The sequence below is a fragment of the Pipistrellus hanaki genome, assembly GCF_964339955.1.
Source record: "Pipistrellus hanaki genome assembly, chromosome: 12".
In the NCBI taxonomy this organism is placed as follows: Eukaryota; Metazoa; Chordata; class Mammalia; order Chiroptera; family Vespertilionidae; genus Pipistrellus; species Pipistrellus hanaki.
In genome coordinates, this window is record NC_140514.1 from 33,565,629 (window position 1) to 33,587,459 (window position 21,831).

Here is a 21,831-nt window from a genome sequence, read left to right on the forward strand (position 1 = left end):
TGGGCAGACCCCTGCGGCCATTCCTGCCAGACGTGGGCGTGGGCTTCCCCCACGGGCAGCGCTGGGGAAGCCCCCGACTGGTGTGCACCCTGCACGGGCCACTCCCTGGCTGCAAAGGCGCTCTGCTCCCGCCGCAGACCCGGACGGTGAGACTTCCCTGCACAGCAGAAGCCAGAGGCTGGAAGGGTAGCTGCTACTGGCTCCGTGTTCTCCGTCACTCACAGAAAGCGAAGGATGGTGAGAGAAGGCCGTGAATCGTTTTCTTTGTGGAAGCAGATTTTATGTACTAATCTCTATGGTGATTTTAAAAATCACAAGTATTGTCTTTTAAAGGCAAGAGCATTTTATGCCAATTAAGGAAATAAAATACAAAAGAAACAGCTCTTTTGGTTCACTGGAAGTTATGCAGTAGAATATGTTTCCTTCACCCCAAATGCGCTTCTTTCCTTGGTTATAATTTGGTCAACTACTGTATGATGCTCGTTTGCTGAAGTTGCTAATATAGCTAACTTCTGAGGCTCACAGCTTCACTTGTTTTTGAATGCCCACTCTATACCAAAGTGCAGTGTAAGAAAGCAATTTATTATATGTGCCCTTTTTAATATTTAGGGCTTTAACACATTTTCTGTCAAGGGTAAGCTAAAAACCAACACTATGTGAATTTCCTAAACATACAGCTCAAAATCAGGGGGGCTAGCTCAGGTGGGTAATTTACTGTGGGTAGTCCGCACAACTCTAAATGCTTCCCACCTATTCTTTTTTATTTATTTTTTTATTTTATTGATTTTTTACAGAGAGGAAGGGAGAGAGATAGAGAGCTAGAAATGTTGATGAGAGAGAAACATCGACCAGCTGCCTCCTGCACACCCCCCACGGGGGATGTGCCCTCAACCCAGGTACATGCCCCTGACCAGAATCGAACCTGGGACCCTTTAGTCCGCAGACCGACGCTCCACCACTGAGCCAAACCGGTTTCAGCCCTTCCCACCTATTCTTAATGTCACACGGGAAAACAAACGGAAAACCACATTACCTACAACCTGCAGTATTCCCAAACCATCTCTGCAACTATAAGTCGTGGAAAGTAATTGTTCCTTTCCATTTGTTATAACTGCCCGAAAATAAGCAAGAAGTAGGCAAGTGAGAAACACAACTATTTTATATAACTAGTTATATTTTATCAAGTGGCTCAACTCTTCCCCAAGAAAATTCTGATTTCTAACTAACAGAACATCCTTTCTTTCATGTTGGTTTTGTCTCTTCCAGTTAACACTAAACAATTACCATCATTTGGCCTCTCAATGTTATGTAGCTTTCAGAATATGAAAGAACAGGATCATCATGTTAATAAATCCTTCCCATTGAGCTTGTGAGTATAGACTTACGCTAGATTTTTCAAAAGGCCCTCTCTAAGACAAGGGAGTGGGTGACCTTGTCGTCTAAGAGTTCCCAAATGCAAAAAGATTGTATCTGATTTTAATGCACAGATGCCTTGACTGAAAAAGAAATTCATAAATCATCATCCCACACACTTTAGGTGGGAGAGGAAGTAACAGAATTGAACAATTAACAACTTACTGAAGAAATTATTTAATATAAGGAGAAGAGAAACAAAAGAGTGTTTAGAAGGCCTGAATTTCAGTCATTTCTCCACTTATGCTAACTTTTTCATTCTCTGGACTCACGTTAGCTCATTTCTATTAGGAATAGCGACAGTTCTTCTGCTCATTACACATATTTCTTGCTGGGAATTACATGTGAAAAGTCAATTTTTATTTTTAAATGGGGGGGGGGGAGTTACCCCAGTATTCCTGACATGAACGGATTTCTCTGCATTGCATTTATTCAAGTGTGGCTGAAGATGATCAAAGCCCATAGCAGGCCTTCGGCCGTTCTGCAAGAATCTCTGAAGTGGGTCTGCTATCACTGCTGCAGGGGGTGACGTCAGGCTGTTGTTTACAGAGGAAGAAAGGCTGCCAATTTCCACCGAGCAGAAGACCGCAGTGGCCAGCCTCCTCTGGCTGTGAGGGAGCAAGAATGGACTCTTTATGTGTGGCATGTGTGTACATGCAACGGTTCACGTGCAGGGGCAGCCAAACCAGAAAACTGCCTTGTGTGCACGCACCAGCCCACACTTTGGGGCTTCCGTTTTCACTAAGAAGACTAATGAAAACTGATCAAAATGCAACTTTCACTTTGGTTACTCTGAAGGAAAAAGTAAAAAAAAAAAAAAAAGCCACTCGGAAACTTCATCCTCGGTTGGAGGTTTGAAAGCATTTTAAAAGCAGAACAGTCCATTCCTCTAGTTTTTACAGGCTCCTCCTCAAGTTTTACAAACATTCACTCACAAAAGGAATTATGGAAGATGTGCTTCAAAGCACAAAATACATTCAGCCTGCAGCAGCCAAGTTTTACAGGAACCACCTCATTTTCAGAGTGGTTGGAGTTGCTTCCTCCTATAAGTTCAGGAAGTACTCACTCAAGTTTTAACATACTCTCACTGAATCCACTTCGGGGAGTTATTTTGTTAAGTTTATGACTATAAAGGGGGAAAAAAAAAAAATCTGGCTTATTAACATATGCCCATTCATGAAATTTCCTGGCAGCAAGCAACCTTATATTAAATCAAATTTAGAAGGGCAAAAAGAAAATAGGGGCTGCATTCACTATACTCTTTCTTCAGCTATCCATCACCTTCTGGGACAGCAGTCAAATCAGGAATAATATGGGAACAGATCATGTTTATAACTGGCACTGAAACTTCACTTCAGACAATAAATCTAGTGTAAACCATACCATTGGAACACGGAAGAAGAGACATGGGAAGTATTTTTGGTACCTAGAAATGCATTTCCTTCAGTCCTGCTGTAAGTATGTCTGAAAAGGGAGAAACTGAGGCCCAGAAATAAGGTGAAGCCGAGGAAGACCCCTCAGTCCTGTTTTTGGCTCCGTGGCTGATTACAATATAATCCCAGGTCAAATATTTACCCACCATGTGCCTTATTCTTTCGTATCAGAGAAATGGGAATGTCAATAGCAAATATTATTTTTCAATTTTTAGGAGAACAGAGGAAAAAAGATAAGTGAAAAATCTTTAGGCAACATCATTACATGTACATTACAGGAATTAGAAAATAATAGACACATGGGCTGGGAATCCAGCCCAATATTGGCCAACTCCTTTGAGAGCTGGGGAGGAAAACGTGCTAAACAAGTAGGAAGTGTTATTAACACTTCCTTCATTTTATAGTGAGACATAACAGTAGCATGGAAAACATGGCACCCGTTCAACTTTTGCAGGGCCAGTTCTAGCTAGTAACATTGGCCGCATCTTCTTAAACATATTAAGAAACCTTTTTTAAGAATATGTTTTTATTGATTTTTAGAGAGAGAGGAAGAGAGAGATAGAAACATTGATGAGAGAGAAACATCATCAATTGGCTGCTCCTATGTGCCCCCTACTGGGGACCAAGCCCCAAACCTGGGCACATGCCCTGACCTGGAATCAACTAATGAATAATCTCTTGGTTCATGAGTCGATGTTCAACAGCTGAGCCACACCGGCCAGGCCTAAATTAACCCCAACAGAAAATGTTCCCATATTGCTCTTACAATAAAGTACCGCAAAAAAACAAAACCAAAAATCCATCACCTTGGCCTAGCTGGATTGGCTCCATGGATAGGGCGTCAGCCTGCAGACTGAAGGGTCCCAGGTTCGATTTCAGTCAAGGGCACATGCCCAGGTTGCAGGCTCCATCCCCAGTAGGGGGTGTGTAGGAGGCAGCCAATCAATGATTCTCTCATCATTGATGTTTCTATCTCTCTCTCCCTCTCCCTTCCTGAACTCAATTAAATAAATAAATACATACATAAAAATAAATAAAAACATCTTGAACAATCTTAAAAAAAAAAAAAAATCTATCACCTCTGCCAAAACCGGTTTGGCTCAGTGGATAGAGCGTCAGCCTGTGGACTGAAGGGTCCCAAATTCGATTCCGGTCAAGGGCATGTACCTTGGTTGTGGGCACATTCCCAGTAGGAAGTGTGCAGGAGGCAGCTGATGGATGTTTCTCTCTCATTGATGTTTCTCACTCTCTATCCCTCTCCCTCTCTGTAAAAAAACAGTTATATATATTAAAATCCATCACCTCTGTCAACTTGAGCACTTACCACTTAGTAGCCACTATGTTAGTAATAACATACAACATGAGTTACAGTGGAACTCGACAATGGTACTGTCCCGGTAGCATGTAGCACAGGGTTTTATGACTAAGTTAGGACAAAATGAACTGCATCACTGTCAGGAGTCCATGACTTGGTCCCCAATCAAACTAAATTTATGGCTAATTACTGACAAATTTTCTGACAATCAAAATTTTCTACCATAATGCAATTCTAATAATACCCTCAAACTTCCCTTTGTTTTTGCCCAACTGTAATTTTTAAAAACTATTTCTCAAAACTCAAGTTGACCAGTAAGTATCCCCAAATGCTTCAACTCAGTCACACAGCATAGTTAAAGATGCACACATTGAGTGGCACAATGCTTACTATGGCAAAATGGGACTCCTTGCCCTAAAACTTCCCCATATTTAGGTCTTTCAGAAAATCATCCTCCGAGTATAATTGCTTTTCCAAATAATTTTTTAAAAGCTTCTGTAAACATATTATTGTTTGTTGGTTGTGCGGCAATTTTCAGTCAAAATAAGAGCTCCTTATGGAAAATGAAAACAACAAATGACCTGGGACAAAAACAGTTTGCCCTTAGAATCCATTCCAGACAAGTTTAGATCCCGCCCATAAGAAGCTCCAAGCAGAAGACAGGAGCGATAAAATCGAGGAAGAAGACAAAGCTCGAGCAATAAATATCATTACAGTATTAAGTCCTGGGTAACGAGAGGCAGATAATGTACTGCTCTTCAGCCTACTCACTTGGACTTTTGTTCCATTCTCTCAAGGAGACTAAAAATTAAGGGTACTACTGTAACATTTCTCAGTAGAAAGGTAAAAAAGAATCTGAGTCTGTCTGGACTGCTTAGCCTTGATGGGTTTTTCACCTAACTGATGGAGTGTCTGAGGACAGAAATACATTTCCGATTCAACTGCTAATCCCAGCAATCAGTTTGACCAACTGTATAGCCATGAACAAATATTTCCGATGCATGACTGTTCACATCATGGCAAAGCCAGCCTTATTCTAGTTAGGAAATTAAATTTTAGTTTGAGCTTTTGAATCTTGATCTTTGTTTTCTTTTCATTTCTTTTTTTAACATTGGGTAGTGGAAATAAAAATAAAATCTGGTAGTAGATGGGAAACAACAGCCATTTCACTTTTCACTGCAGCCTCTGAACCATTAGTAGCAAACCTTAGCTAAACAGTAAAAGCATTTGTTACAGAGCAAAGGGAAGCTTGTCCACAAAACTTCTCTGCGAGATTCTAAAATTAAAAATTTGCTCAGATCATATGTCACCACTTCAAGAAAACACAACGCAAATTTCAAACTTTTCCCCAAAAAACTAGCATTTTTCACTACAGCCAGGGTGTCCCTCCTCTGGCTTCTTTAATAAAACTATTATTTAGTTTAGAGTTCTGCTTTCATTGTGCTGCCTTATAATTTTAACTTTTGCAGAACCTTCATTTGAGATGTATAAGACACATCAACACACACTTAAATAGTTCCTTTAAAAAGCCTCCCTCGTGCCAGCAGAAGCATGAAGTATGGATGGAACCATAGAAAACCTACGTATTTTCAGTATTCACAGAGCTTAATCGATCAAGAGATGCCTATCAACACTAAATACAAACATTTAACGACAAAGTAAAAAAAAACTGTAACTGAAAAGATACAAGCCAAGGCTCAGTGCCTTCCAAATCAACAGAGACTCCAGACTTCTCAGCCTTCTATTCCCTTGCAGGAGGTTGGTAGGAATAAAATATTCTACTTAAGGGGTCAGGGAAGCTCGATTGCTCTTCTTCAAGAGCGATCCTGTTGTTCTGATGGAGGATTTCTGTTGTTGTTGTTGTTAATGTGAAGATCTTCCCATGCGATAGTGACAATTTTGCAGGTGTTTCAGGAGCGCTTTAGAAATCCCACAGGGAAGAAAAAAAGACAATCCTTCTCTACATATTTTGACAAGGGCATGCCTGAACAAAGACCCTAGAGTGTTCACACATCCTGGAAAACACGTCTTTGGAAGATTACTTTCTCATGGTACGTGAGAGAGGGTTCAAGACCATAAAATAAAAAAATTAAAAAATACTGGCTGGTAAAATACACACAATTCTTTTTAGAAAGCCAGTTCTGGAGAAACCAGGGCAGTTAAACTACCACAGAAGCCCAGATTTCCCCAAAGTATCAAAAGGCTGATGCAGCCCTAACCGGTTGGCTCAGTGGATAGAGCGTCAGCCTATGGACTGAAGGGTCCCAGGTTTGATTCTGGTCAAGGGCATGTACCCTGGTTGCGAGCACATCCCCAGTAGGGGGAGTGTAGGAGGCAGCTGATAGATGTTTCTCTCTCATCTCTCTCATCGATGTTTCTTTTTTTTCTTTTTCCTTTTTTTAATTCTTTATAGACTTTATATATTTTTTAAAATATATTTTATTGATTTTTTTACAGAGAGAAAGGGAGAGGGATAGAGAGCCAGAAACATCGATGAGAGAGAGACATCGATCAGCTACCTCCTGAACACCGCCCACTGGGGATGTGCCCACAGCCAATGAATATGCCCTTGACCGGAATTGAACCTGGGACCTTTCAGTCCGCAGACCGACACTCTATCCACTGAGCCAAACCGGTTTCGGCTATATATATATTTTATTGATTTTTTACAGAGAGGAAGGGAGAGAGATAGAGAGCTAGAAACGTCGATGAGAGAGAAACATCGACCAGCTGTCTCTTGCACACCCCCTACCGGGGATGTGCCCGCAACCAATGTACATGCCCTTGACCGGAATCGAACCTGGGACCCTTCAGTCGCAGACCGACGCTCTATCCACTGAGCCAAACCGGTTTCGGCTCATAGATGTTTCTAACTCTCCCTCTCCCTTCCTCTCTGTAAAAAAAATCAATAATATACCGTATATATATTTTTAAAAAGCCCTGTGCATCCTGGACAACTAAGATACTACACTTCAAACGGAGCATCTTATTCTGCTACTTTTCCACAGGGCACGATGCAATTTTCTTTTAATAAAAGGAGAACAATCTATTTTGACACTGGTTTTTACGGTGAGTTAAATATATTTTTGTTCACATGTGATCTGGAGAGTGATAAATATGTATACACTGTTGACAGTCTTCCTTCGATGGCTTTTGAATAATATAAAGTGAAGTTGAAATACATCAGAAATAATAAGATGGGCCAAGATACGTTAGTGGACAGTATATGACCAGTTGCAAAGTACACATAAAACGCTATGCCCATGATACTGAGATGAGAGGACAGGCAGAAGACCAGTTAAGGAAAAGTCACATGTATGCTTACTAGTATGGTGTGTGGCAGTGTCAAAGGAGGACAAAATTTTCTATAAGATGGAAAGGAGAAAAGAAAAAAACAGAAATTAGCATTTATTAAATTATCAGCTGTGTGTTTGTTGCTTTGCCTATAGTGTATCAGTTAATAATCACGGAGGTAGATAATCACTGTTCCCATTTTACAGCAAAGAAAACTGGGCTTCGAGAGGAATAATGAACAGTTAGTGGTAATGTCCATTCCTACCTTCCTCTCCCTAAGTTAACCTCATTCCCAGGTTACAGGTCCACATAGGGGCAGAGCTGTCAGGTCAGACAGAAAGACTGAGGGCCCACCCTGTGGAGAGATTTCTGACTTCCCCTGACTACCATGTTATGAGTGTGAAGCAGCTTGAGGAAGGAGCCAGAACAGAAGGTGGAAACCACCAAGGAGTCTGGCACAGCAGAAAGATTCCAAGAACCTGAGGCACAGGTGTGACCAACCTTGAACCCTGCCCTACCTCTGCACTTGTGAAATGACAAACTTCCTGATGATTCCAGCAGGCTTGAGGGTGGTTTCTGAAAATACTCCGATAAAGGAATGTAACTTCTCCAAGGTCACCCACAGTAAGTGGCAGAGCAAGTATATGAACAACGTTTTGCTCGAAACGGAGCTTTTTCCAGTAAACCACGCTGTGGCATGAACTTTGATGAATGTTTTTCTCAAACCATCATGCCATGTTAGCGCTAGAAAGGATCTTTCCTCATCATAATAACAAAATGCATTTATGCCTCATAAAAATGAAGTAATGGCCTTTGCAAACACAGAGAAGAAACACAATTTTAGCAAGACTCCCAGAATTTTATATTCTGCAGAACTTCTCACTTCACACGCATTTGATTTTTAGTAGAATATGAATTCACATCCTTTAAAATGGAATTGAGCTCTTGAAAAGTATTCCAAGTTATTATTAATTGTTTTAGAAGGGATAATGGTATTGTGGTTACATAGGAGAATGTCCTTATTCTCAGGAGATGCAGAGTGAAGTATTTAATGGTAAAATTTATTATATATGAAACTTATTTTCACAGGATACAAAAAATAAGTATGAGAGAAAGAGAGGAAGAGAGTCATAAAGCAAAGGGTTAGCAATTACTAAATTTAAGTATAGGGAATATGGGTGTTTGTTGAATTATTCTTTCAAGTTTCCTAAATGTCCAAAAAGTTTTATAATAGGGATTTTGGGAATGATGGAATATGGTGTGGGACACAGCACTACCGAGTATAATGTGGCTATCCATTAGAATATCTTGGGCATTTTGAAAAATATGGAAGCCAGGGTCTCACCCCAAGTTTTGACCTGGGCACAAGTGATTCTAATGTACTGATTACACTGGTATAGTAGAACTTGAATTTTATTTTTATTTATTTTTAAATATATTTTATTGATTTTTCACAGAGAGGAAGGGAGAAGGATAGAGAGTTAGAAACATCGATGAGAGAGAGACATCAATCAGCTGCCTCTTGCACATCCCCTACTGGGGATGTGCCCTGCAACCAAGGTACATGCCCTTGACCAGAATCGAACCTGGGACCTTTCAGTCCACAGGCCGACGCTCTACCCACTGAGCCAAACCGGTTTCGGCAAAACTTGAATTTTAAAGTCACAACTCATTAATACTCTGATAGTCCATCCCAACTCCATAAAGACAAACCTGAAAATTTTGGTAGACTATATTTTATTTGTGAAAAATTGCCAGTGTTTTAAACTTAAAGTAAGGATTAATTCCAACAATAAAGAAACTTCCCTGAAACATACATTGGGTGACACAGGAAATATTCAATTAATATTAGCCATCACTTTAACAAACCTATTTAAGTTTCCTGGTGCTATGCTCAAGACCACGAGGACAAGAAAAAGAGAGCAGACTTAATTTTTTCCCTAAACAAATCTATTCATAGAGTCTATGTTCCAACATGCCAAAATTTAAATTATAGAAATGCAAAAAAAGGAACAATATTTAAGGAAAAGCATTAAGCCACTTAAGCTCTCTTTTAAAAACAAAAGTCTTACTAAATCGAGCTCTTTATCCCATGCCAAAGATGAGTCATAATCTGTTAAACTATAAGGAAAGGAAGATTCCTTGAAAAACACACAACTCTAATTCTCCAAATTCAAATTTGTGCAAATTACTTAAAGATACTCCAGTGAGCCATACATACAGAAAAAAGCTCTCTAAGGCCCTATATCTAAATTATCTAAATTTCAGCTCACGCACAGGCCTCCTCAGTTCTATTTGTTTTTCTTAAAATATGTGTGCCTGGGGTATGGGGTAGAGGTGAATAAAGAGTAGATGAAATAGAGAAATAAAAATAAATGACAAACTTTAAAAATATAATTCTTATAATATAGATTTCATCTTGGAAATATACTTTACACCCATGTGGCTTTAAAAAAGTTTTATTGATATACAATAAATGCATATATTTAAAATGTATAATTTGCTAAGTTTTATCATTCGTATGTATACACTTTTGAAACCAACACAGCAATTTAGATAATTAATATAACTATCCTAGGTGAACTTTTTTTCTTAAATCCTCACCTGAGCATATGTTTATTGATTTTAGAGAGAGAGGAAGGGAGAGAGAAATAACAATATCGATTGGTGGCCTCCTGTAAGTGCCCCAACCAGGGATCAAGCCTGAAACCTTTTAGTGTAAGAGACAATGCTCCAATCAACTGAGCCACCCGGCCAGGGTGCCTAGATGGCCTTTTGAATCAAACAGCTGTGTCACAGCATAGATACAGTTTCAGGGGGGGCAGGGGGGGGGGTTCTTGATAGACATTGTTACATTAAAAAAAACAGCAAAAAAAAAGTCTCCACAGAAGTGTCCTAATACTTTTAACAACCGTTAAAATAAATATTGAAGCTTTGGCTTCCCCTCCGCCCACCCCCCCCTAATTAAAATTTAAGAGACAAGGATATATTGTGTTATTTTATCTTAGAATTAGGTCCAAATAAACAAATAAAGGCACTCTAAAAACAAAGGCAATCAATATTTTCAAACATCCAGGAAAATAAAAATAGGAGCCACAGTCACACTGCATTATGTTTGAGAACTTTTAAACACACACATTAGGGATTTGGCTATTCCAAACCAAAATAATTTAGAAAGACTATACCTACAGATTATGGTAATATATAGACTTCCTAAATTTGCGATATTGAGCCTGTAGCTCTCCCATTTCACAGGCAGGTAGGGCTACCCCAGGCAAAACTGAAGGGAAATAAAAAATTGTGTCTCTTCAGTAATTGTAGAAGGCTCCATCTCCACTTCTCTCCTTCCCTTTCATGTCTCTTCCATTTAGGGCCCCCACCGATGTCCCCGGCTTCCCAGAGTTATGAAGTGACTCCTGTCCTCAGAATCTCACCCATATCAAAGGTATGTCTATATACTGTGTTCTCAGGTGCCGAGTTTCTGCTTAGGTAGCTAGCTAGGGAATGTAACAAATGGCTAAGATGTGTGTTCCATTCCCTTCCCCTCCTCTTCCTAGCTGAGCAGTGTTAGTAGCTAAAAGAGGGACTGCTCTACCCTGAGGGGCCTAAGGTACAGGAATACCTGCTAAGCATCTTCGCCCTTACTAACAAGGAAGGATGGATTTACAGGAAGGTCACCCAGGATCCCCAGAGAGCAAGTCCAAGACAAGTTTACTATAGTGGCCCACACCAGACTTCCCACCATTCTAAATCCCATACTGCTTAATACAAGAGATTTCCTTTTCACATGGAGATCTCTTGTCTCCCCAAATGGAATGTGAACGCCAAGTTTTATTAGTCTGTGATAGCCCCAAGGACTTGGGACATGTATTAAATATTCATTAATAAAAATAAAATAATTAATGAAAATCATTGTATCATTTAATATTAATGCTATTTTACTACAAAATACTTTATTTTAATATATGAGGTAGAAATGTATGAGTTTTGTCTGTTTAGAAAATTACATAGCGTTACAATCATAGAAACAAAAGATTAGTTCTTTCTGTACACTGGACAAAAACAAAGTTAAGATGTTCTTGTTAATTGTGCAATATAGCTGAGATGACTACATTTCCATTGTGCAATTTTCAGTGTTACACTTTTCCCCCCAGACTTTGTTATAGAGAAAACAAAGCAAAGGGAGAAAACAACTTGAAAGTATAAAGAAATCTGGTAAATAGTTCAGATCACGTCCACTGCCAGGTTTCCCAGGGCTCACCAATGAGGATAATTTCAGATTTCTGCTGGAAACATCCAGTTACATTATCAGTTTTCAATATTTCATCTCAAACTCAAATGAAAATTGTCCATTCAAATGGAGTTTTGTTTCAAGATTGAGGATTCCTTTATACCAAGTCAGAGGGCATAAGTTCTTTGACTTGGTATAAAGAAACCTTACTTTTCTCCAGATCGTTATTATACAATGTTTAGGTCTGACTAATCCAAATAGAAGATATTAAGTTCTATACACACAAAATTGTTTGAATGTAATTTCTACTAGAAAAGGAGTATTTGTCTCTTTTCTCCACTGCTCTATGTATGTGCCTAATACGTAAGAGTAGCTGGCACATAAGTGCACAATACATTTCTGCTGGACGGACGGACGGACGGACGGACAGATGGACGGACGGAAGGAAGGACGGAAGGAAGGGAGGGAGGAAGGAAGGAAGGAAGGAAGGAAGGAAGTCAAGAATGGGACATAGGTGTGCAAAAAAAGACCACGCTTCATAGTGTGCAAAAAAAGACCACGCTTCTTCCATAAGGCACAGATTTTATAAAGTACAATTTCTGAGAAATCTCTTATTTAATCAACTCCAAAACACAGTTTATCTAATCTTATATCTGAATTGTTTAAATAAAAAGTAACAGTGGACTGTTTTCTAAATCAAAAGGAGGATTCATTTTGTTTACTCAAATGGAAAGTTTTTCTACTGCTAAAGTCTGAATAATATCAGGTATTTTGAGAAACTATACAATATTCTCTCCAAGTCAGTGGTTTTGGTCCTTAGGAAAACATTTTACTCAAAAGATTTTTTATGTAAACTTTTTTTTTGTTTAATGATACATATGCATTTACATACCCTTTGATTTCCTGGGTGAAAAGACCCCTTAAAAATCAAAACAAAAGTTAACTCAAAGGGATACATTTCATGTGAGCGGAAGCCGTGGGAGGACAATAAAGCTGATGGCTACTTCACCAGGAACCATTAATCACTGAACAATGGTGAGCCCGGGAGAAGCTCGCAGTGGGCTTGGTCTGGTGTTCAGTCGGTTTCGAGGAGAGCAAAACACAACAAAGGAGCTGCTCCTCGTGCCTGATGCGGTTTCCCAGGCCAGCCGCCGCCCTCGTGGTCAGGTGGCGATGGTCACTGCTGAAACAGCCCGCAGGGCTCACCGGGCTCTGGGCGTGCAGCAAAACAAAGCGAGGATGTCTGAGATGTTTCAGTCACATGGACAGAAAAATTTCTGCGGGTATCCCCCGTAACATAAACATGTCACAGTTTCCTCTTTTCCCACCTCACTGAAGCTAAAGCTTGGTTTTAGATTTACAAAAATGGTCCCTTACGTTCTGTGTAGATTAGGTTGCTTTGGGAGCTGATCTTTTGAGGTGAGCTAAAGCAAATTTTCTACCTAGAAGGACCCTGCATCAGCCTCATAAAAGCAGACTGAAATAAATGAGAACTACTAACTTCATAGCATATACAGAGGCAGAGGCAAAAGACAGCTAACGGAAAAAAACCTACTGTGGTCAAGGAAAAAAGAATACCCATGTGAAGAGAAGACAGAGCAAAATAAGAAAGATGCTGCATAAAAAAAACTAAAAAAAAAAAAAAAAAAAAACCATGTGGAAATATTAAGAAAACTGAAAAACAATGGTAGAACAAAGGAAAGAGGGTTGTGAAAAACGGAAAAATTACATAAAAAGTGAGCTGTTTGGGTCATTTTATTTACTATGGCAAAAGTAAACATGCAATATACCAAAGAGTCATACATACCACCACACAAAACATTATAAACATCAATGTGGACTTTAAGTTCAAAAGAGGAGAAGAAATCTATCATTCTAAGTTTCTGTTAGTTGAATGTTGAACAATAAGAGGGAAAGGACACTATATTTTTAAAGTTGCTTTTTGCTAAGCAACTTCGTATTAGAGGAGAATTGCTCACTATACTCAATATTAGTTGAAATAATTATTTCTTTGTATGTCCACGTGTTTTGATAGGCCTTATTCTGAGTACACTAGAATTCAGTTCCATTTTAAAAAGTAACATCATGAGGCCGTGACAACTCTTCTGCTAATAACCAGAAAAAGGTAAAGCTGAATTAAAAGAAATGTACCTAATGTGCTAACTGTGGGCTTTTGACTTTTAAAGTCTGCTGACTCACTTTTAAGGACAAGAGAAGACTAGTTTAATACATGGCCTTTCCAGACGTAGCTTCGCTCAAATTTTCAAATAAATTAAATGAAATCCTACAACCCGCTATATTCTGATGTGTGCACGTTTCACTGCATTCCAGGCTCAAAAATAAACGAGTGCAGCTAAAGAATCATTTGGAAAATTAGAAGTAAATAAAAAACTAATTTTTCTTTGAATATACTTCTAACAAAGTCTAATGTATCTGAACATTTTTCCTGCAATGTGCAAGTTTTACAAGCTTTAACTTAATAAAATATATTACCTCTTATACATAAAAATTTGTTCTTACATCAACCCCTGCTATAACCCAAGATGTACCAAAACTCAGCATTATCATTTTTAAAATATATATATATATATATATTTTTTTATTGATTTCAGAGTAGAAGGAAGAGGGAGAGGGAGAGGGGGAGGGGGAGGGGGAGGGGGAGGGGGAGGGGGAGGGGAGGGGGAGGGGGAGGGGAGGGGGAGGGGGAGGGGGAGGGGGAGGGGGAGGGGGAGGGGGAGGGGGAGGGGGAGGGGGAGGGGGAGAGAGGGAGGGAGGGAGAGAGGGAGGGAGGGAGAGAGGGAGAGAGGGAGAGAGGGAGAGAGGGAGGGGGAGAGAGGCATCAATAATGAGCCCTAGCCCTTTGGCTCGGTGTATATAATAACATCAGCTCTTGAACTGTAGGGTCCCAAGTTCGATTTCGGTCAAGAGCACATACCTTGGTTGCAGGCTCAACCCCTGGCCCTGATTAGGGCACATGTGGAAGGCAACCTATCGATATGTCTTTTCATATTGATGTTTCTCTCTATATATCTCTCCCTCCCTTCCACTCTAAAAATTAATGGAAAGACTTAGTATACAGTTATTCATTTTCCTAATGTTAGAAGATAGCACAGAAATTACAAGCCTTAAAGTTTTTATCTACCTCATTCTTCTCTTCTTTCCAAAGAATTTTTCATCAAAAGCATTGCTTTTTTATTTTTTAAATATATTTTATTGATTTTTTACAGAGAGAAAGGGAGAGGGAGAGAGAGTTAGAAATATCAATGAGAGAGAAACTGAGAAACATCGATGAACTGCCTCCTACACATCCCCTACTGGGGGGATGTGCCCACAACCAAGGTACATGCCCTTGATCGGAATCAAACACAGGACCTTCAGTCCACAGGCCAACGCGCTATCCACTGAGCCAAACTGGTTAGGGCAGAAACGATGCTTTTTTTTTTAAAGTTGGATACATTATATAGGACTATAAAATACTAATACTCACATGTCTTTACAAAAATGGTAAGTAAAAGGAAGAGATAAGAAAGAGATGTGAGCTACAGAAACAGTCATGCTAAAATGTGCTAAGTGAAAAATAAGTGACCTTCCATCTTGCAGACCAGACACTTGTATACTTTCTAAGTGCCTATAAATCCTTTTTTTTTTTTATTTCATTTTTAGACTGGCTGCTTTAAAGGTATATAAACAACAAAGGGCAAGTTTTCTAAATTAATTGTTTTAGCCAATAAAAATGCAATATATTCAGCTAAAATCGGTAATTGATGATTAGGTAAAACAAAGGATTATATATACAAGATTATCCACATTGTAGTATATGGTATACATATTTGAAAAGTTTTAACAATGTTAGGGAACACTAACACTTCTCAGTCAATCAGTATCCAGATTTCGTTACTGAAGATATCTCTTTTAATACACGATACTTTTGCATTTTATAATTTCAGGGGCATAATAAATTAAACTGGATCTTATTGACAAATAAAACAGAGTGATTCTATAAATGAAGCAGGTGCTAGGCCTCATCAATTCTATTTAAAAAAAAATATATATATATATATTCCCTAATTGTATAATGCCTATTAAGTTTGTGAAGTTTAAAGTGCTTTACTTACTAATTACATATACCTCCTTTATGAGTCCTATTACACTATTTACTACAGCTATTTCTAAAGTTAATTATTTATTAAGATTATGCAAGAGAGTTTCATTCTTGAATGGGAAGAGAAACAAAGCTTTGATCGTTAAGGAAATGATGCCATTTTATTTTCACAGCGTTAGCTTAATAAATTCTCTTTATTATTATTAATTCTGAAGCTGATAATAACATCGCAACATCATTTGGGACATGCAAAAATCTAATTTGTATAATTCACATTTATATTAACATCCAACTTAGTAACAAGAAATTTGGGAGTCAGAACATCTTACAATAATAAATGGACGTGTCAGGTATCAAAGGACGATATTTGATATGTACTTTTCTAACTATTTTAAGTTTAATCTTAAAATGAAAAATAGTTTCTTTTTTTTTTTTTTAATATATTTTATTGATTTTTTACAGAGAGGAAGAGAGAGGGACAGAGAGCCAGAAACATCGATGAGAGAGAATCATCGATCAGCTGCCTCTTGCACACCCCCTACTGGGAATGTGCCCGCAACCAAGGTACATGCCCCTGACCAGAATCGAACCCAGGACCCTTCAGTCCGCAGGCCAACGCTCTATCCACTGAGCCAAACAGGTTTCGACAAAAATGAAAAATAGTTTCTTAATAAAGTATGTTATGCTGTAATTCCCCTCATTTGTTCTCTATTTACAAAAATAATAATTGAGACCATAAAAATTAAATTTAACAATACAAATACTAGCATTCTCCACAACATTACTTACATGTCATTCACCAGTGGTGGGCAAACTCACTAGTCAACAGAGCCAAATATCAACAGTACGATTGAAATTTCTTTTGAGAGCCAAATTTTTTAAACTTAAACTTCTTCTAAAGCCATTTCTTCAAAACAGACTTGCCCAGGCCGCATGTGGCTCGAAAACCACAGTTTGCCGACCATGGACCTAACTCATAAATATAACTTTGGAATAACATTATTTAATTCATTCCACAACATTCATTAAGCTTCTTTATGTACCAGGCACCCTGGTAGATACTGGAAATTAAATTATTAATGAAACACTCATACACACACACACACACACACACAGAGGCCCACTGAACGAAATTTGTGCAAGGGGCTCAGCCCTCTCAGCTGCGGCGGCTTGCCTTGGCCCTCACAGCCCATCTTCGACCGGAAGGACGTCCAGAAGGTTGTTCAGCTGTCCGATCTAATTAATATATTACGTTTTTATTATTATAGACCTATTTTTTTTTTTATTGATTTCAGAGAGGAAGGGAGAGGGAGAGAGAGATAAAAATATCAATGACGAAAGAGGATCATTGATTGGTTGCCTTCAGCATGCTCCTTACTAGGGATGGAGCCCACAACCCAGGCATGTGCGCTGACCCGGAATCGAACAGTGACCTCCTGATTCATAGGTAAAAGTTCAACCACTGAGCCATACTGCCAGCTGGGCTGAAACACTTTTCTTACCCTCAAAGAGCTTTCTTGTTGGTAAAGGAGAAAATCATAGATAACAGCAAATGTGTGATAGTAATTACTATAGTAGAAGTATATATATATCCTCTTATGCAAGTTTAAATGAAAGGGTGATCAACTCAGCTCATCAAATAACTAAATTTCATAAAGATATATATAAATGCTAGTTTAAAATATAAATCTCAAAGAATATCATACATATTGATAATAATTCTGCTTATTTTGACAGCAACAATTCTTTACAAAAAATTTACTCATGTTTCAAGACATACCAGGAGGATAACAAGGAATTAAACTTGAAAAGATGTTTCAAATGCTAGTCAAGATTTTTACAAAGATGCACTACTGGTAAATATTAGTTAAAATCTTTGCATGGCCCTGGCCAAGCAACACAATTGGTTAGAGCAGTGGTCAGCAAACTGTGGCTCTTGAGCCACATGCAGCTCTTTGCCCCCTTGAGTGTAGCTCTTCCACAAAATACCATGTACAGGCACACACGTACAGTGCGATTGAAACTTCGTGCCCACGTGCAGAAGTCAGTTTTCGGCTCTCAAAAGAAATTTCCATCGTTGTACTGTTGATATTTGGCTCTGTTGACTAATGAGTTTGCCGACCACTGGGTTAGAGCGTTATCTGGACACACCAAGGTTGCTAGTTCAATCCGAAGCACTTACAAGTGGATGGGACATAATTTATGGTGACAGTAAATGGTGTGACTTTGGGTGGCGGGCAGACAGTGCAATATACAGATCTTGTGTCATAGAAATGTATACTTGAAACCTATACGATCCTATTAACCAGTCACCCCAATAAATTTAATAAAAATTTAAAAAATGAATGCATAAATTAGTGGGAAACAACGTGATGTTCTCCCCCCCTCTCTCCCTCTCTCTCTCTCTCTCTCTCTCTCTCTCTCTCTTTCTCTCTTCTCCCTTCCTCCCTTCCTCCCTCTAGAAAAATCAATTTAAAAAATTTATTTTAAATCTTTGCAGCCCAGCAGGCATGGTTCAGAGGTTGAGTGCTGACCTATGAACCATGAGGTCATGCTTTAATTCCTGGTCGTCAGGGCACATGCCCGGGTTGCGGGCTCGATCCCAAGTGGGGCATGCAGGAGGCAGCCAACCGATCAATGATTCTCTCTCATCACTGATGTTTCTGTGTGTGTCTCTCTCTCCCATTTATTTCCTCTCTGAAATCAATTAAAATATTTTTTTTAAATATTTGCATACATTAACTGATTCTGACCCCACAAGAACCCTATTAAGTGTTTTCTATTATCCCCATTTTACAGATAAGAAATCTGAGGTTAACTTGACCATGGTCACATAGACAAGAGGAACTGCTGGGACTTGAACTTACAGAATCTAATTCTAGAGGCCCCACTCTTAACCACTGTATTAGACATCTTCTCTATGGAGGTGGTGATGACGGAACAGCTAACACCAAGTGCTCTGTGGCATGCATTCTTAGTCATCCTTTCAGCAGCCCTTAAAGGAAAAGTCATCCTTCCCGTTTACAGGAGAAAGTCAGCAGAGGCCAGTTTAAAAGTTGACCAAGGTCAAACAGCTATCTAAGGATGGCAGCAAGATTCAAACTCAGGCAGCCTGGCTCCTGCGCTTGAGGCCTCTCAGTGATTCAGTCCGACACCCAGGCAAAAGGCCACATGACAAATTTACTAAACACTTCAAAAAGGCTTTGTGTAAGTCTTCCTGAAATACTCGGCAAGATTTGGGAGCTTATGACAAGCATTTCCTCACCATAGCATTTACATTTGAGTCAACTTGACTACTTTAGGCTGATCATAAACACATTTCTGCTCTTCAAAAAATAAATGTTTCTACAGAAAACTGGCAGATTTTAGTACAAGTAGAATATTCTTTAAACTTAAATTTAGTAAGGACTTATTCTGATTAGTCTGAAAGAGAAAGAGAGAATGAACTACTAAGAGGCCTTTCCTATACTTTAATGTATCAAAACACGTTTGGTTTGGCCTAATTTGAATCTTGTGGACAACACAGACCAGAACTTGATACAAAAAAGAGTAATAACATTTTAAATAGGCTGAATTATGAAAAGTAACCTCAGAAGCCGATTCAGAGTAACTACACAGAGTTTTTACTTTTATCTCCAATTAAATACTAAAACTGCATAAGGCAAGATTCTCATAAAGCATAAAGCAAGTATGTATACTTCTGAGCTACCAACAATCAAGAAACCAAATTAAATTTTTACAAAACTCTGCAGCATGGCATTGCTTAAGAGCAATAAAAAATACAAAAGAGGGATAGCACAAGAAAAAAAAACAAAAAACCACCACTATTTTTATCCTTAACACCCCCCACTGTGCCCAGTGCCTGAGAAACAAAAAATTCGGTGTTGTAATTTCTTGCTAGACAAGAGGTGAGCTGAAGATGCAGGAGGAAGCTGGATTTTCATCTTACCTTGCTTTCCTCCAACAGGTTCAAAGACTTCATAGCCTTTACTTTAACTGTGAATTCCTTTTTTTTTTTTTTCCTCCCAAAAGGAAACCTATAAAACTATCTCACAATAAAAATAGGAAGCCATACCACTAGGCAACCTCCCTTCCCTTGCTCTAGTATCGCACATTCAAATCAGAAATGCCTTTTTTGTCTTGCCTTTTTACTAAATAAAAGTTGGGACTTTGGTTTGGAGGAACATGTACCCAAGGAGCCATTGTACACTTTTTTTTTTTTGCAGGTCACAGAGCCTCTTAGATCACACTGCTGACTTATTATTACAGCTCAAGGAAGCATCCTAAAGACAGAAAGTGTGCCATTACCGCTCATTTGACTAAGCCTTTCTAATGCCCCGATGGTGGAAGCCTGGCAATACCTAGAAACACACACAGCAGCAGGGCTGGGGCATAAGGAGGGGCGTGGGGGAGCCAGAGCTGGGGGGGAGGGGGAGGCAGTCTCCACCTCCAGTGCACGCCGGACCCGGAGCCCTCTCCCCACAAGGCGACCCCTGCCCTCCCCGTTGTGGACGGCACCCCCATTTCCCCATCGCTCCCCCCCAAACCCCGCACAGCACTCACCCTTCCGCGGGGAAGTCGCGCCGCTGGGTCCAGCGCCGAGACGGGTCGGGGTGGCAGCGCGGAGGGGGCGTCTGGGCTGCGGGCGGGGGTGCCGGGCGTCCCTCGCGGGCAGGACGGGAGTCCGGGCGGCGGGAGCCGACAGGAGCGGGGAAACCAAGTCACGGCCGGAGAAAAAGGAGAAACGTGGCGGGGGAGGGAGGGGGGAGGAGGGGGAGAGCCCCCGTCCCTAAAATAAACTCCGGGTCCCCTGCGACCCCCTGCTCCAGAGAGGGAAAATAAAATCAGGGGAGGGTAACAAGGCTGATATAAATAAATCTCCAAAACGACGACGAGGAGCGAGGAACAGACTTTTAATTCAAAGCGGGGGACGGAGCGAGGGCTGGAGGGGAGACCCGAGTCGCTCTGGGTCTATCCCATGCCTTTGCGGTCCCCGAGCTGAGGAGGAGGCTGGCTGAGGGGAAGTTGCAGCGGCTCCTGAGGAGGAGGAGGAGGAGGAGGAGAGAAGGGAGGCGGAGGAGGAGGAGGTTACACCGTAACCAGTACAGACAGACAGCCATGGATCAGAGGGGCGCTGCGACCAGGGGCGGCGGCGGCGGCGGCACCGCCCGCTCAGCTCGCTCAGGACATGTAACGGGATGGATGGGCTGTGCGGTGACTCACAGACTTCACAGAGCCGCACAGCGAGCGGTCCCCGCCCAGCTGGCCGGGGGGATCGGCGGGGACGGCAGCGGGGGAAAGGGGGTCGCGGACGAGCCTGGGGAAGGGAGGCGGCCGCGACTGAGAGGGCGAGGCGTTGGGGGGCGGGGAGCGGAGCGGAGCCACCCAATGGCGAAGCCCGCCGCTCCGACGGGCGTGAGCGCCGACCAATGACAGCGCGGCTCGCTCGGCGGCTGGCTTTTCCCCCTCCCTCCCTCCTCCCCCCAGCCCACTGAGTCTACTGAGGACACTGCCGCGATCGGGGCGGGGGAAGTGGAGTGGGGGGCGGGGGAAGTGGAGTGGGGGGGTGGGGAGAGTGGGTGGACGTTGAAGTGGGGGGTGGAGGGAAAGAGGAGGCGCCGGGAGACCCGCGGAGTCACTCGGCTCGCCTCGCTTCACAAGTGGCGCCTTCCGCCAATCCAGGGGCCGCCCGGGGGTGATGGACACCAGTGTGTGACCAATGAGGAGCGAGACAGAGGGGAAGAAGTAGGCGGGCCCACGCCCTCCCGCTCCCTCCCGCCCGCCCGGCTGGGGTCAGTCACGCAGAGAGCAGAGTGAGGGCTGGGGCCGCGGGGAGGGGAGGGGAGAGGAGGGGGGAGGGGGAGGGAGCGGAGGGCCCCGCTGCCGGCGGCGTGACTGCGATCGCGACAGGCTGTGGTGCCCACACGCGCCGGCGGGAGGAGGCGGCGGGGGCCGGCTGGCTCCTTACTCAGCCTTCAGGCTGCGGCTGCTGCTCCTCCGCCTCTGCCGTGCGCAGCCGGGAGCCCCGAAGGCCAAAGCCCAC

General features: G+C 41.3%; 1 protein-coding gene across 2 annotated transcripts in view; it reads right to left on the minus strand.

Moving 5' to 3' along the window:
* Positions 1 to 21,117, minus strand: part of SERTAD2 (SERTA domain containing 2) — a 105,618-nt gene extending 84,501 nt beyond the window's left edge. For both annotated transcript variants that reach the window (XM_084901099.1, XM_084901097.1), the window contains exon 1: positions 20,352 to 21,117. The gene's annotated coding sequence lies outside the window, so the exon portion shown is untranslated. The remainder of the gene's footprint in view (positions 1 to 20,351) is intronic.
* Positions 21,118 to 21,831: the final 714 nt, after the last annotated feature.